This window comes from Simochromis diagramma, unplaced genomic scaffold (assembly GCF_900408965.1).
Source record: "Simochromis diagramma unplaced genomic scaffold, fSimDia1.1 OVJJ01000802.1, whole genome shotgun sequence".
NCBI lineage: Eukaryota > Metazoa > Chordata > Actinopteri > Cichliformes > Cichlidae > Simochromis > Simochromis diagramma.
The window spans coordinates 25053150-25068616 of NW_024387492.1; the positions used below are offsets into that span (position 1 = coordinate 25053150).

A 15467-nucleotide genomic window follows, 5' to 3' on the forward strand; every position below is an offset into this window, starting at 1 on the left:
ACAGCATGGGGGGAGTTTCTAAAATTGACAGAGTCTTCATTAATCCCATGCAAATGTGGCACCCCGGTGAGGGAATGGCCTCATTAATATTATTTTGTGTAAAACACTTGTGTTATGGGATATTTTTCATTACTATATGTACTCATTTTCAGTTACTTTAAAAGAATAGAAACCCATGTAAAAGGGAGTCATTTTATGTTAGAAAGCAGTAAGGGCGGAACGTTGGTGGCTGCTCTAGGGTTTCAGGGTGCAGTAAGTGGAGCCCACCTTCTGCTGCTTCCTCAGACACGTTCTGGAGGAAAACAGAGATGCATTGTGTCTTCCTTACTCTGTAAATGGTGTTTGTACTGAAAAAGTTGTTTATTGTTACCACAGTTACCCATGTTAATGTGAACGAGAGAATTTAAGGCGGTCCGCCTGAGTTACTGACAGTGTTGTGCAAGTTACTTTGAAAAAGTAATTAATTATAGTTACTAGTTACTTCTTCAAAAAAGTAACTGAGTTAGTAACTGAGTTACAATATTCTAAAAGTAATTAATTACATGAAAAGTAACTATTGCGTTACTTTAAAAAAAACGTTTAACACTCTGGGGTCCAGGGTATAATTGGCCATTTTTAACTACTTTTGATTTTCCCTCCACATTTTACCTTTAAAAACTATTTACTTTGCCTTGTGTTAATTACAGTTCTTTTGATTCTTAGGGCCAAGAAAACACGGCTCAAAAGTGATCTTTTACTTTAAAAAATTATCTTTATTTACATATTCCGGAATATGGAGACCTGAGCACACAGCACACAGCCCCAGGTCTGAAGCACAAACGGAAGCCTAGTTATTTATATACTTGCTCTCACGTCACACCACACTTTAAGTTTTGATTAAACAGCCTAGTTGGTTTCACTTTCACTTCATTCTAGCTGCAAAAGCATGCTTTGCAAAAGCATGCAGTTTCCTGACAGCACTTTTTGGCACAGAGTGTACTCAGAGTTAGGCCTTTCTCATATGAAGCAATATAATCAGCATATAAACATTTGATATGATAAATTTAACCTCAACAGTTTCCCCTTTTCATCTTTTTTTAAAAAAAGACGACATAAACCCTAATTTATCCCATTAAGTTTACTTTCATGTGAGAATAATAGCTAAAATATAACAAAGGAAATCATATCAAAAATGAAACCTTTCAATTGCCCAACCCTTTAGGTCCTCCGACCCCTCAACGACTTGTACACTTTCAATGTTCCCTTATTACAATGGCATAATTACTTTTATCCACAACAAATAAATCAAACAAATAAATCAAGCCCTTATACAGCACCTCGAGTTTACGCTGGGCTATGAACTATCATTGCTTCTCTTCTTACCATCCCCTTTTGACCTCAGAGTCACAATTTGACCCCACTTCTGACTTCCCTCAATGCTCACTATAAAACCCAATCATATATAATTAACTTTATCCCCTAAAGGTCCCATATTATTCTTTGAAAACAGCCTCTATAGAGTTAAAATTTAAAATTTACTCCTAGTTTTCACCCCCTCTAGGGGTAACATATATCCGGTCTTAACACTATTTCTTGGGCAATTTATATAACATTTTTATTTTATTTTATTAACCTTTATTTAACCAGGAAGATCCCATTGAGATTAAAAACCTTTTTTTCAAGGGAGACCTGGCCAAGATAGGCAGCAGCAGATGTCTCACAGTTACAGAAATTACTCAAACACAGGCAGCAACAACACACATACAACAAAACAAACATATCAATCCAGCAAACTATTCCTAAAGTCTTTATTACTTTTATGCTCACATTTAACCTTAACAAGCTTTTAACAAATTTTCTTGAACTGTCGTGCTCTGTGCCTCTTTTGTGGTCCCCCTTTCTCTGGTTGGTTCCTGGATTCTCGCCTCTCTTCAGTCTCCCCACCCCTGTGGTCGCTGTGGTCCCGAAATCTCCTGCAAAGGAAACAAACACCTTTCCCTACTACACCAGCCTAACTTATTATGTTCATCAATTGTTCTCTTAATTATTCAATCTTGGTTCAACCTATCATGTTTGGGACTCTCTAATCAAAAGGATTAACCTAATTATGTGTATAAGCGTGTTAGCATTTATCCATCGGCACTCAAGGTCATCCCTTCAATATATCAGTTCAGTCAGTCACTCTGAATGACGTTTTTGACCTTCAGTTGACCGAGTGACAACTCATATCAGCACAATTGCAATGTGTGTATTAAAAAAAAATCATTTATCTATTCATCTATTCAATGTTACTCATTTCAGTAAACAACATTTTAACACCTTTAACACACTTAAAGCGCCGCTTTCACGTCCCTCCAGGTGCTTCCTGTTGCTCGCTCTCTTCTCTCTTATCTGATCATCTCAAGCACGTCCTGTACTCAACTTACTTTCTGTTTTAGTCACACGTACATTTACAAGCTCTACCACATTTGCCCTATATGGTTGTCTCAGTCTCCAGATGTTTTCCTGTCAGTCTATTCAGAGCAGGCCTATTTTCACACCTTCTGCATTACTTCTTGCTAAGCAAAAACAAAGCAAAATGTTTTTCACCTCTACCCCAGAAACTAATCTACATCATGTCTGTGTCCGTAAGCGTACATTAAAAAACTGTTGCAAGTGCACAAGTTTCCAAGCAAATGTATCTTAACTCTCACCTACAAATGAACCTTCATGTTACCTATGTCTAAAAGCTTTTTGTTTTTACATTGACCCTTGTGTCACCTTTCACAATAGATCAGAGGAAAATCATTATAACTGCTTATTCTACTAAACAATCAAAGAGAAAACAAACATTTTAATCAATTAAGCTTAAGCATAGAAGCAATTACTTATGAATAAATTTTATCATAGCTAAATTATCAAGCACCCAGAAAATCATAACATGATCATAAAGCCCCTTATTTCAAATTAAACCCCGAATCACCCCTTCTTGGCACATCTCATGTGTCAAACACTAATACTGAAAATACTGAAAATACTTCACCATCCCTTATAAAAATGACAGGAAAAGGTTAGTCACGTCATTTCTCTAAAACTCTCAGCAATTCTGTCACGGACCCGGCTCTGGAGGACTCGGGGGTCCGTGAGCAATTTTGACTGTTATTATTGTTATTGTTATTATTATTATTATTAAGTGTGCCTATGTAATGGCACACTTATTACTATTCGACAGATTTATTAAGTGTGCCTATGTAATGGCACACTTATTACTATTCGACAGATTTATTATTCTTATTATTATTAAGTGTGCCTATGCCAAGAGGCACACTTATTACTATTCATCGGATTTATTAAGTGTGCCTATGCCAAGAGGCAGGGCCGTGCAGAGAGGTTTAAAGGGGCGGGTGCTCAAAGTTAAAAAGGGGCACATTGAACCAGGTTGAATAACAACAACACACATTCATCAAGAATCTAATATGAGAAGGGCAGGGCTGTGTTGATCTGAGACTGTAGACATTAACAAGTCCATAGGAGAGATGGTAGCTGATTAAACAAGTGTCATGAGATAATAACAAAATGCAAAGATTGGTGACAGCGCTTGGAACCATAAGGCAACAAAAAACTGTGAGAAATAAATTAGGCTCTGCCTGTGAATCACTCTTTGCTTCTCTTCTTCCTTCCATCCCATCATTTCATATATCACTCTCCACTTGCTGTCTATCTGAGAACAAGGCACAACTTGTTATTGCAATAAACTATAATCTAATTATCCACACCTAACAACTCTTGCACTTAATCTATAATAAAATGATGACAGAAAAATGTTATAGCACTGCCTTTAGTAGCCTCACACAGCTCCTGCCGTTTCCTCCTCATGTCCTTACCAGCCATGTTTGGACAATGTTATATCATGAGTAATAATTTAAAAAAAATCGATATACATAAAACAAACACATGCACGCGCACACAGTGACATTTTAGACCTTCTTCAGAATACTGTATATACTATGGGCATCATGGTGCTGATCCAGAATCCTTACATTATTATTCATTACTAGAGCTACAATAATAAAGCAATGAGGAGGGGGAAGTAATAAATATGAAATAATGTATTTATGATGATTCCATTTGTTTCACTATCCACTCAGTGCAGGGGCAAAGCTTATTACATTTTTAAACTGTAGAGATACAATCATTTTACTGCTGTAAAATCCAAATTTTGTCTTATTTAAAATATAAATCTAATATAATCTGCTTCTTAATGTATGTTCTTTAAAATACAGCGTGTGTTTTTTAATATATTATAATTATAATAATGCATAATTATGTGGACATGCATATTAGATCGTTTTTAGTGAAATATAATCCCTCCAGAAAGGCAGGAAAAGCCCGGAAACTTACTTTAAAACTAAATATGTTCTAAATACTTTAAAACTAAATATGTTCCCTAAAACGGTGACAGAGCTACAGACCCATGACAGCCTTACACAGGTAGCCAGCAGCTATGACCAGCACTACTTGTGCAGTTAATAAAAGGACAGGTAATGTTTGTCGCGCTGTTGCACACACAGCACGCTCGTTTGTTTCAGTTCGTCAGTTGCAACAAGACAGCTTACCAACGTGTACGTAATAAGCTAATACTCCTGGGTGCTATAGACTACAGTGTACGCTGTACACCTACTTACTGGTTTTGTCGCATCAGTCTGTGTCTCTGAGTTAACTTGTGTTTCTCCTACAGCTCTGGACCGCTAAAAATGCGCGTGCTCTTTGTGAGCTCGTTCCCGTCTCGTAACTAGCGCGTTCTGCCGTCAAGGGCGACTATTGGTTAAATGTGATCATGTGACTGATGTAAGCCAGATCCTTTTATTTAGCAAAACTGTGATTAATAGTTAAATATTATTGTTGAGGGGCACAGACAGGACTCCGCACGCACACACACATAAAAAAAAAAAAAAATGTTTTTTAAAAAGTTGCCTTATCAAAAGGGCACTTTGGGCACCCATCAGGAAAGGGGCGGGTGCTCAAGCCCCTCTAGCCCCCCCCTCTGCACGTGCCTGCCAAGAGGCACACTTATTACTATTCGTCGGATTTACTAAGTGTGCCTATGCCAAGAGGCACACTTATTACTATTCGTCGGATTTATTATTGTGTGGATGCTTAAGCATCCACACTATTGAGTTCCTGTTTCTCTTTATTGTGTGGATGCTTTAAGCATCCACACTATTGAGTTCCTCTTGGGACTTCCGTACACTTTTTGGCACTTAACTACTTCCACAATTTTCAGCCGATTTTCACCGTTCAAATTTTAAACTATTCTGCTATTTCTGCTCATGATGGCTATGTCTTTTGGTATTTTTCACTATTATACTTTTTAAAATATTAAGCTTAATTTGTCCCATTGAAATGAATGGGAAACTTCTGCAATTCTGCAAAAATTTTCTTGTTTTTGAAACTTAACTACTTCTTCATATTTTCACGTAGAACAACCATTCAAACTTTAAAATGTTCTCAAATTATTGGGCTATTCAGGTATAAATCAGCTTTTTCAAATCTTTTACCGTTTTACTTTTATGCCTCTTAAAGTTTTCAGTTGCAAAATTTTGATTTTTCACAAAATACATGCGTTGTTATGGTTGCTATGCACTTGGCTTCCAGTGTGCCACTGAAGGTTTTGCAGTCTTCTCTTCATGTCCGAACGACTGTTTACTACTCGCTCAATTTTCACTCAACTTCCACAAATTATACATCAAAACGTAGGTATTTTTGCTGGCTTTCAGAAAATGTCACTATCATTGTTGTGGGATTTATAGAATTTTGGCAAATCTCCTCAGACCAACACAAAGTCGCAAAACTCTCCATAGAAAGTCAATGGAGAGCTTGTTCAAAATCACCGCTTGATTTCTGTAATGAGAGGCATATTCGAATTGTCATATCTCCTTAACGAAGGAAAGTTAAGACATAAGGCTTGTCCCCGTATATCTTCAGACACTCCTGATGCTCACAATTCAAGAATTATTTTCTCACCTATTACCGTTCTGAGATGAGTTGGACTTGTTTGAGGGTAGGAAATTTGTCCCTCGCTCAGATTTCATCAGATTTCAAATTCTGGAAATGAGGCACTTTTTTCTCTCATCATATCTTTTTGATGGATTTCCACAGAGACCTGAAAATTTCCATGACTGTTCACCAAAGCCTGCTGTCTCTTACGGTGAAAGAATGATTTTGATGCTCCATATAGATTTAGAGTTACCAAAGGTTGTTTGAGAGCAAGTCAAGGCAGTTTTTGCTTCGCTCTACTCAGTTACAGTGTATTACAAGTCATATATCTTTAATAATTTATATTTTATCTCTGAATTATGAAGACCTGAAGATTCCCCCATCTCTTCTGAACAAAACAATGTCTGAATGAACGTTCTAGCCTCTACGGTTAGGAAATTATGGCCATTTGTTCGAGGGGAATCCTGAATGTCAGAAATACACTGAAGAAAACTCACACCTCTCTCTGTGTCTGTGTGTGTAAGGGCTGACTACAGCAGGTGCAGCTAATTCAACTGACCTACATATACCAAGCCCAGACTCTCCACAGCTCCTGTTCCCTTTACTGTCTGTGTATGTGTGTCTGTGTATCAATATTTCTCCTATGTTTAAGTATTACTCCTCAATCATAGTATTTCTGCTAAAGCAAAGTACTTCTACTACATCTTAGTACTTTTGCCAAATCATAGTATTTCTGCTAAATCATAGTATTTTTGCAAAAATCATGGTATTTGTGCAAAATCATGGTTTTGGGGCCAAATCATAATATTTCTGTTATTTTATAATATATGTGCTGAATATATTATATGTGCCAAATCATAGTATTTATCCCAAATTATAGTATTTATGCCAAATTACAGTATTTCTGCTAAAACGCAGAAATAGTACCTTTTAGCAGGAATTTCTACCAAAAGATAGTACTTCTGCTAAATCAGAGTATTTCTGCTAAACCAGAGTATTCCTGCCAAATCATAGTATTTGTACTGAAACATAGTACTTCTGCCCAATCATAGTATTTGTACTAAATGATAGTACTTCTGCCAAATCATAGTATTTGTGCCAAAGCATCGTATTTGTATGGAGTCATAGTATTTCTTCTAAATCATAGTATTTCAAGCAAATCTCAGTAGTTGTTGTTAAAACGCAGTATTATTGCCAAATCATAGTATTTGTACCCAATCATAGTATTTCTGCTAAATCATAGCATTTGTGCCAAATCATGGTATTTGTGCAAAAACATAGTATGTCTGCAAAACCATAGTATATCTCTTATGTTATAGTATTACTACTAAGTCGTAGAATATCTGTTATGTTATAGTGTATCTGCGGAATATAGTATGTGTGCCAAATCGTAGTATTTATACCAAATCACAGTATTTGTGCTAAAACATAGTATTTCTGCCATATTGTGGTATTTGTGCAAGAACATTGAACTGTTATGTTATAGTATTACTACTAAGTCATAGTATTTCTGCGTTGTTATAGTATTTGTGCTAAAACGTAGTATCTCTGCCAAGTCATAGAATTACTGCAATTTCATCGTTTTTTTAGGAAATCTGTTATGTTATAGTATTACTACTAAGTCATAGTATTTCTGCCAAATCATAGTATTTTTGTGAATTTGTATTATGTAGTGGCTAAGTAGGGGCTGTTTACAGTGTAAATAGGTCATCTCTTGTGTTGGAGTGCCCTCTTGTGGCGCCTTTTGGGTAGTGCCTTAGTAAACGTGAACCCTGTAAGAAGTGGTATCAGACTGATTTGTAGTGGAGGAATTTGTTGCCAGTTTTCTTAATCTTTAATCTGTATGCATGTTGTAATGCATACCCTGTTCTTAATCATAGAAACCACACCATATCACCTCTCCACATCCTCCTACTGTATGCCATTTTGAGTTACACGACGTTTTGTAACTCCAAAAAACGGCGTTTTTCGCCTCTCACCGCGATCTAATTCTGACTCCTCATCACCCTTTTTTTCAAGGCACCCGCCCCCTTAGAGGTGGCGTGATTGGTAATGAAACGGATCTTCAGACCGAAGGTCGTGGGTTCAATCCCACCTTGTTCAACTTATTTTTTTTTTCACTACAAATTTATACACTATCACAGACCGGTAATTCATATTGATAATTTATTACAATTCTGCAAAGTTTTATGATTTTACCAGCTTTTCTAATATGGACCTCAGATTCTTGTTAACAGTCCATGGCAGAAATACATACAAGTACACAGCCTGATGAAGCAGACAGAAGCAGTACCTCTGATTGGTTCAGCATTTTCACCTCTTATCAGCACAAATCTCAGCCTCTTCTGCTGTTTTCATTAGAATATTAAGCTTTTCCACCTTTTTTCAGTTACGTGAGAACCAGTTTGGCTCAATGAGTTCTTCCTCTTCACCTCTTTTCTGCTAATTTGAGCTTCTGCTCCACAGTGCACTCAGCCTCTTCTGCTGTTTTCATTAGAATTTTAAGCTTTTCCACCTTTTTTCAGTTACGTGAGAACCAGTTTGGCTCAATGAGTAGCTGAAAAATATCAGCCTCTTCTGCTGTTTTAGCAGGATTTCAGAGTTCAGCTTTTTCACTTGTTTTAAGCACAAATTTCAGTTTCTTTACCTCATTTCACAACAAAGTTCTTCCTCTTCACCTCTTTTCTGCTAATTTGAGCTGCTGCTCCACAGTGCACATTTTCCCTCTCATCATATCTTTGCTTGTGACCAGAACTCATTTGGCTCAGAGGGTAGGGCAGCTGCCGTGAGACCCGGTGGCAGAGGTTCGAATCCTACCTGTGACAGCTGCTACACATGTTCACTGCTTGCATGCACTCTGCTTTCTTGACACTCTCCAGTGTGTCATTACACATACAGCCATCTTCAGCAAGCACTTCTGCTTCTACACTTCTTTTCAACTCATCTTTTTGCTTCTTTACCTCTTTTCAGCAGAACTTCTTCTGATTCACCTCTTTTCTGCCAAATGTTTAGCCTTTTCACCTCTTATTAGCACAATTCTAAGCAGCTTCTGCTAATTTCACCAGAATTGTCAGTCTCTCCACCTCTTCTTTGTGAGAATGACTGTGGCGCAGTGAGATGAGAACCTCCCTTGAGTACCAGAAGGGCCAGGTTCGAATCCCGCTCAGGGCAATATTTTTTTGGGTTTTTTTTCCACTTTTTCAGCTTTTTTCAGCAGACATCCTCAGCGTAAAGGCATCCACACAGCATTTTCGCAGGAAATGCAAATTTTTCTAGTCTTTTCTTTATCTTCAAGTTGCTTCCGTACGTTTTTCGGCGCTTAACTACTCCCTCAGTTTTCAGCCGATTTTCTCAGTTCAAATCTTAAAAAAATCTGCTCTTTCTGCTAATTCCAGCTATGACTTTTGGTGCTCATAACTTCTATACTTTTTGAGATATTGATTTTTCTTTTCAATATTTTTTGCCCTTTTTTGCATATTATCAGTGGCCTCACTGATTTTCCTTGCCGGCTTGACCTGTGTTTTAGCTCAGTGAGATGAGCGTCCGTTCTCAGACTGGGAGGCCCGGGTTCAAATCCCGCTTATGGCAACATTTCTTTCACTCAACAGTTAAACTTTTTTAACTCTTTTCAACACAAATTTAAGCTTTTTCAGCCCTTTTCAGCAAAATTTTCAGTTTTTTCACCACTTTTCAGCACAAATACCAGCTTTTCAGCTCTTTTTAGTAAAAACCTCTTTTCAGCAGAATTTTGCTCATTGAACTCTTTTCAGCACATATTCTTCTGATTGAACTCTTTTCAGAAAAGTTTTTCAGTTTTTTCTGCTATTTTCAGCAAAAACCTCTTTTCAGGAAATCTCAGCGTCTTCTGCTGTTTTCATTAGAATTTTAAGCTTTTCCACCTTTTTTTAAGTTACGTGAGAACCAGTTTGGCTCAATGAGTAGCTGAAAAATATCAGCCTCTTCTGCTGTTTTAGCAGGATTTCAGAGTTCAGCTTTTTCACTTGTTTTAAGCACAAATTTCAGTTTCTTTACCTCATTTCACAACAAACTTCTTCCTCTTCACCTCTTTTCTGCTAATTTGAGCTTCTGCTCCACAGTGCACATTTTCCCTCTCATCATATTTTTGCTTGTGACCAGAACTCATTTGGCTCAGAGGGTAGGGCAGCTGCCGTGAGACCCGGTGGCAGAGGTTCGAATCCCACCTGTGACAGTTGCTACACATGTTCCCTGCTTGCATGCGCTCTGCTTTCTTGACACTCTCCAGTGTGTCATTACACATACAGCCATCTTCAGCAAGCACTTCTGCTTCTACACCTCTTTTCAGCTCATCTTTTTGCTTCTTTACCTCTTTTCAGCAGAAATTCTTCTGATTCACCTCTTTTCTGCCAAATGTTTAGCCTTTTCACCTCTTATTAGCACAATTCTAAGCAGCTTCTGCTAATTTCACCAGAATTGTCAGTCTCTCCACCTCTTCTTTGTGAGAATGACTGTGGCGCAGTGAGATGAGAACCTCCCTTGAGTACCAGAAGGGCCAGGTTCGAATCCTGCTCAGGGCAATATTTTTTTGTTTTTTTTTCCCACTTTTTCAGCTTTTTTCAGCAGACATCCTCAGCGTAAAGGCATCCACACAGCATTTTCGCAGGAAATGCAAATTTTTCTAGTTCCAGTTGCTTCCGTACACTTTTTGGCACTTAACTACTTCCACAATTTTTATGCTATTTTCACCGTTCAAATCTTAAAAAATTCTGCTCTTTCTGCTCTTTGTGGCTATATCTTTTGGTGCTCATAACTTCTATACTTTTTGAGATATTGATTTTTCTTTTCAATATTTTTTGCCCTTTTTTGCATATTATCAGTGGCCTCACTGATTTTCCTTGCCGGCTTGACCTGTGTTTTAGCTCAGTGAGATGAGCATCCGTTCTCGGACTGGGAGGCCCGGGTTCAAATCCCGCTTATGGCAATATTTCTTTCAGTTAAGACTTACACTTTTTTAAGTCTTTTCAACACAAATTTAAGCTTTTTCACCCCTTTTCAGCACAATTTTGTTTTTTCACCACTTTTCAGCACAAATACCAGCTTTTTCAGCTGTTTTCAGCAAAAACCTCTTTTCAGCAGAAATTCTGCTAATTGAACTCTTTTCAGCAGAAATTCTGCTGATTGAACTCTTTTCAGCAGAAATTCTGCTGATTGAACTCTTTTCAGCAGAAATTCTGCTGATTGAACTCTTTTCAGCAGAAATTCTGCTGATTGAACTCTTTTCAGCAGAAATTCTGCTTATTCACCTCTTCTGTAAAATTTTCAGCCGTTCCACGTCTTATCAGCACAATTCTCAGCAGCTTATATGTCATCTCTTCTGTTGGAGTGCCCTCTTGTGGCGCCTTTTGGGGAGTCCCTTACTAAACGTGAACCAAGCAAAAACCTCTTTTCAGCAGAAATTCTGCTCATTCAACTCTTTTCAGCAAAATTTTCAGTTTTTTCTGCTGTTTTCAGAAAAAAACTCTTTTCAGCAAAATTCTGCTGATTGAACTCTTTTCAGCAAAATTTTCAGAGTTTTCACCTCTTTTCTGCCCAAATTCTGCTTATTCACCTCTTCTGAAACATTTTCAGCCTTTCCAACTCTTATCAGCACAATTCTCAGCAGCTTCTGCTCATTTCAGCACAATTGTCGATCTCTCCACCTCTTCTTTGTGAGAATGACTTTGGCTCAGTGAGCTAAATAGCTGCCCTTAGACCAGGAGGGCCAGGTTCGAATCCTGCTCAGGGCAACATTTTTTTTTCAACTTTTCAGCTTTTTTCTGCAGACATCTTCAGCGTTAAGGCATCCACACAGCATTTTCGCAGGAAATGCAATTTTTTCTAGTTCTACTTTATTCTAGTTGCTTCCGTATGTTTTTTGGCGCTTAACTACTCCCACAGTTTTTGTGCTATTTTCACCGTTCAAATCTTAAAAAATTCTGCTCTTTCTGCTCTTTGTGGCTATATCTTTTGATGCTCATAACTTCTATACTTTTTGAGATATTGAATTTTTTTTGCAATATTTTTTGCCTATTTCTGTATATTATCAGTGGCCTCACTGATTTTCCTTGCCGGCTTGACCTGTGTTTTAGCTCAGTGAGATGAGCGTCCGTTCTCAGACTGGGAGGCTCGGGTTCAAATCCCGCTTATGGCAATATTTCTTTCAGTCAACAGTTAAACTTTTTAAACTCTTTTCAACACAAATTTAAGCTTTTTCACCCCTTTTCAGTACAATTTTCAGTTTTTTCACCACTTTTCAGCACAAATACCAGCTTTTTCAGCTGTTTTCAGCAAAAACCTATTTTCAGCAGAATTCTGCTGATTGAACTCTTTTCAGCAGAAATTCTGCTGATTGAACTCTTTTCAGAAAAGTTTTTCAGTTTTTTCTACTGTTTTCAGAAAAAAACTCTTTTCAGCAAAATTTTCACCTCTTTTATGCCCAAATTCTGCTTATTCACCTCTTCTGAAAAACTTTCAGCCTTTTCACCTCTTATTAGCACAAATCTCAGCTGTTTTCAGAAAAAACTCTTTTGAGCAGAAATTCTGCTGATGCATCTCTTTTCAGCTCATCTTTTTGCTTCCTTACCTCTTTTCAGCAGAAATTCTTCTGATTCACCTCTTTTCTGCAAAATTTTTAGCCTTTTCACCTCTTATTAGCACAATTCTAAGCAGCTTCTGTTAATTTCACCAGAATTGTCAGTCTATCCACCTCTATTTGTTAGAAGGAGTTTGGCGCACTGAGGTGAGACGCTGCCTTTAGACCAGAAGGGCCAGGTTCGAATCCTGCTCAGGGCAATGTTTTTTTGGTTTTTTTTTCAACTTTTTCAGCTTTTTTCAGCCGACATCTTCAGCGTTAAGGCATCCACATAGCATTTTCGCAGGAAATGCAAATTTTTCTAGTTCTTTATTCTACTTTATTCTAGTTGCTTCCGTACGTTTTTTGGCGCTTAACTACTCCCTCAGTTTTTGTGCTATTTTCACCGTTCAAATCTTAAAAAATTCTGCTCTTTCTGCTCTTTGTGGCTATATTTTTGGTGCTCATAACTTCTATACTTTTTGAGATATTGAATTTTTTTTGCAATATTTTTTGCCTATTTCTGCATATTATCAGTGGCCTCACTGATTTTCCTTGCCGGGTTGACCTGTGTTTTAGCTCAGTGAGATGAGCATCCGTTTTCGGACTGGGAGGTCCGGGTTCAAATCCCGCTTATGGCAACATTTCTTTCAGTTAACACTTAAACGTTTTTAACTCTTTTCAACACAAATTTCAGCTTTTTCACCCCTTTTCAGCACATTTTTCAGTTTTTTCACCACTTTTCAGCACAAATACCAGCTTTTTCAGTTGTTTTCAGCAAAAACCTCTTTTCAGCAGAATTCTGCTCATTGAACTCTTTTCAGCAGAAATTCTGCTGATTGAACTCTTTTCAGCAAAATGTTCAGTTTTTTCTGCTGTTTTCAGAAAAAACCTTTTCAGCAGAAATTCTGCTAATTGAACTCTTTTCAGCAGAAATTCTGCTGATTAAACTGTTAAGCAGAAATTCTGCTGATTGAACTCTTTTCAGCAGAAATTCTGCTGATTGAACTCTTTTCAGCGAAATATTCAGAGTTTTCACCTCTTTTCTGCCAAAATTCTGCTTATTCACCACTTCTGAAACATTTTCAGCCTTTCCACCTCTCATTAACACAATTCTCCGCAGCTTCTATGTCATCACTTGTGTTGGAGTGCCCTCTTGTGGTGCCTTTTGGGTAGTGCCTTATCAGCACAATACTCAGCCTCTTCTGCTCATTTCAGCACAATTGTCAGTCTCTCCACCTCTTCTTTGTGAGAAAGAGTGTGGCGCAGTGAGATATGTACCTGCCTTGAGTACCAGAAGGGCCAGGTTCGAATCCTGCTCAGGGCAACATTTTTTTGTTTTTTTTTTTCAACTTTTTCAGCTTTTTTCAGCAGACATCTTCAGCGTTAAGGCATCCACACAGCATTTTCGCAGGAAATGCAAATTTTTCTAGTTCTTTATTATTCTTAGGACTTCCGTACACTTTTCGCCGTTTAACTACTTCCACAATTTTCAGCCGATTTTCACCGTTCAAATTTTAAACTATTCTGCTATTTTTGCTCTTTCCGGCTATGACTTTTGCTATTTTTTGCTATTATACTTTTTAAAATATTCCACTTTTTTCCTTTAATTTGTCCCATTGAAATGAATGGGAAACTTCCGCAATTCTGCTAAATTTTGCTTGTTTTTGAAACTTAACTACTTCCTCATACTTTCACCTAGAACAACCATTCAAACTTTAAAATGTTCACAAATTATTGGGCTATTCATGTATGATTCAGCTTTTTCAAATCTTTTACCGTTTTACTTTTATGCCTCTTAAAGTTTTGAGTTGCAAAATTGTGATTTTTCACAAAATACATGCGTTGTTATGGTTGCTATGCTCTTGGCTTCCAGTGTGCCACTGAAGCTTTTGCAGTCTTCTCTTCATGTCCAAACAACTGTTTGCTACTTGCTCAATTTTCACTCAACTTTCACAAATTATACATCAAAACGTAGGTATTTTTGCTGGCTTTCAGAAAATGTCACTATCAATGTTGTGGTATTCATAGAACTTTCGCAAATCTCCTCAGACCAACACAATGTCGGAAAACTCTCCATATAAAGTCAATGGAGAGTTTGTTCAAAATCACCGCTGGATTTCTGTAATGAGAGGCATATTCGAATCGTCATATCTCCTTAACGAAGCAAAGTTAAGACATGAGGCTTGTCCCGGTATATCTTCAGACACTCCTGACGCTCACAATTCAAGAATTTCTTTCTCACCTATTACCGTTCTGAAATGAGTTGGACTTGTTTGAGGGTAGGAAATTCGTCCGTCGCTCAGATTTCTTCAGATTTCAAACTCTGGAAATGAACCACTTTTTTCTCTCGTCATAACTTTTTGTTGGATTTCCACAGAGACCTGAAAATTTCCATGACTGTTCACCAAAGCCTGCTGTCTCTTACGGTGAAAGAATGATATCGATACTCCAAATAGATCTCGAGTTACAAAGGTTGTTTGAGGGCAAGTCAAGGCAGTTTTTGCTTTGCTCTACTCAGTTATGGTGCATTACAAGTCAAATATCTTTAATAATTCATATTTTAATGATAAATTGTCAACACTGGAAGATTCCCCCATCTCTTCTGAACAAAACGGTGTAAGAATGACCGTTCTAGCCCCTACGGTTAGGAAATTATAGTCATTTGTTTGAGGGGAGTCGTCACTATGAGAAATAGACTGCAAAGATCCTGTGTCTCTCTGTCTCTGTGCATGCACCTGTTTTGGCGGGAAAAAGTGCACAGCCTCTCTGATTGGTGGATTCAAATTCAGCAGCTCCCAGGCTGACCTAGAAACTTACTTCTCTCTCCCTGTGTGTGTGTGTGTGTGTGTGTGTGTGTGTGTGTGTGTGTGTGAGACAGAGAGAGAGAGAGAGAGAGAGAGAGAGAGAGAGAAAGCCTTTT

The 15467-nt window shown here is 37.7% G+C and overlaps 1 protein-coding gene and 1 long non-coding RNA gene across 10 annotated transcripts in view; both read left to right on the top strand.

Moving 5' to 3' along the window:
• The window catches only part of LOC120724831 (tumor necrosis factor alpha-induced protein 2-like), a 92721-nt gene that overhangs the window by 30660 nt on the left and 46594 nt on the right, over window positions 1-15467 (top strand). The window lies entirely within an intron of this gene.
• Window positions 11128-13978, top strand: LOC120724838. Of its 2 annotated transcripts, none has more exons than XR_005694010.1 (2): window positions 11128-11699; window positions 13851-13978. It is a non-coding gene; the product is annotated as an uncharacterized LOC120724838 (long non-coding RNA). The 2 variants fall into 2 exon arrangements; XR_005694011.1 differs by lacking the exon at window positions 11128-11699 and adding an exon at window positions 12692-12744.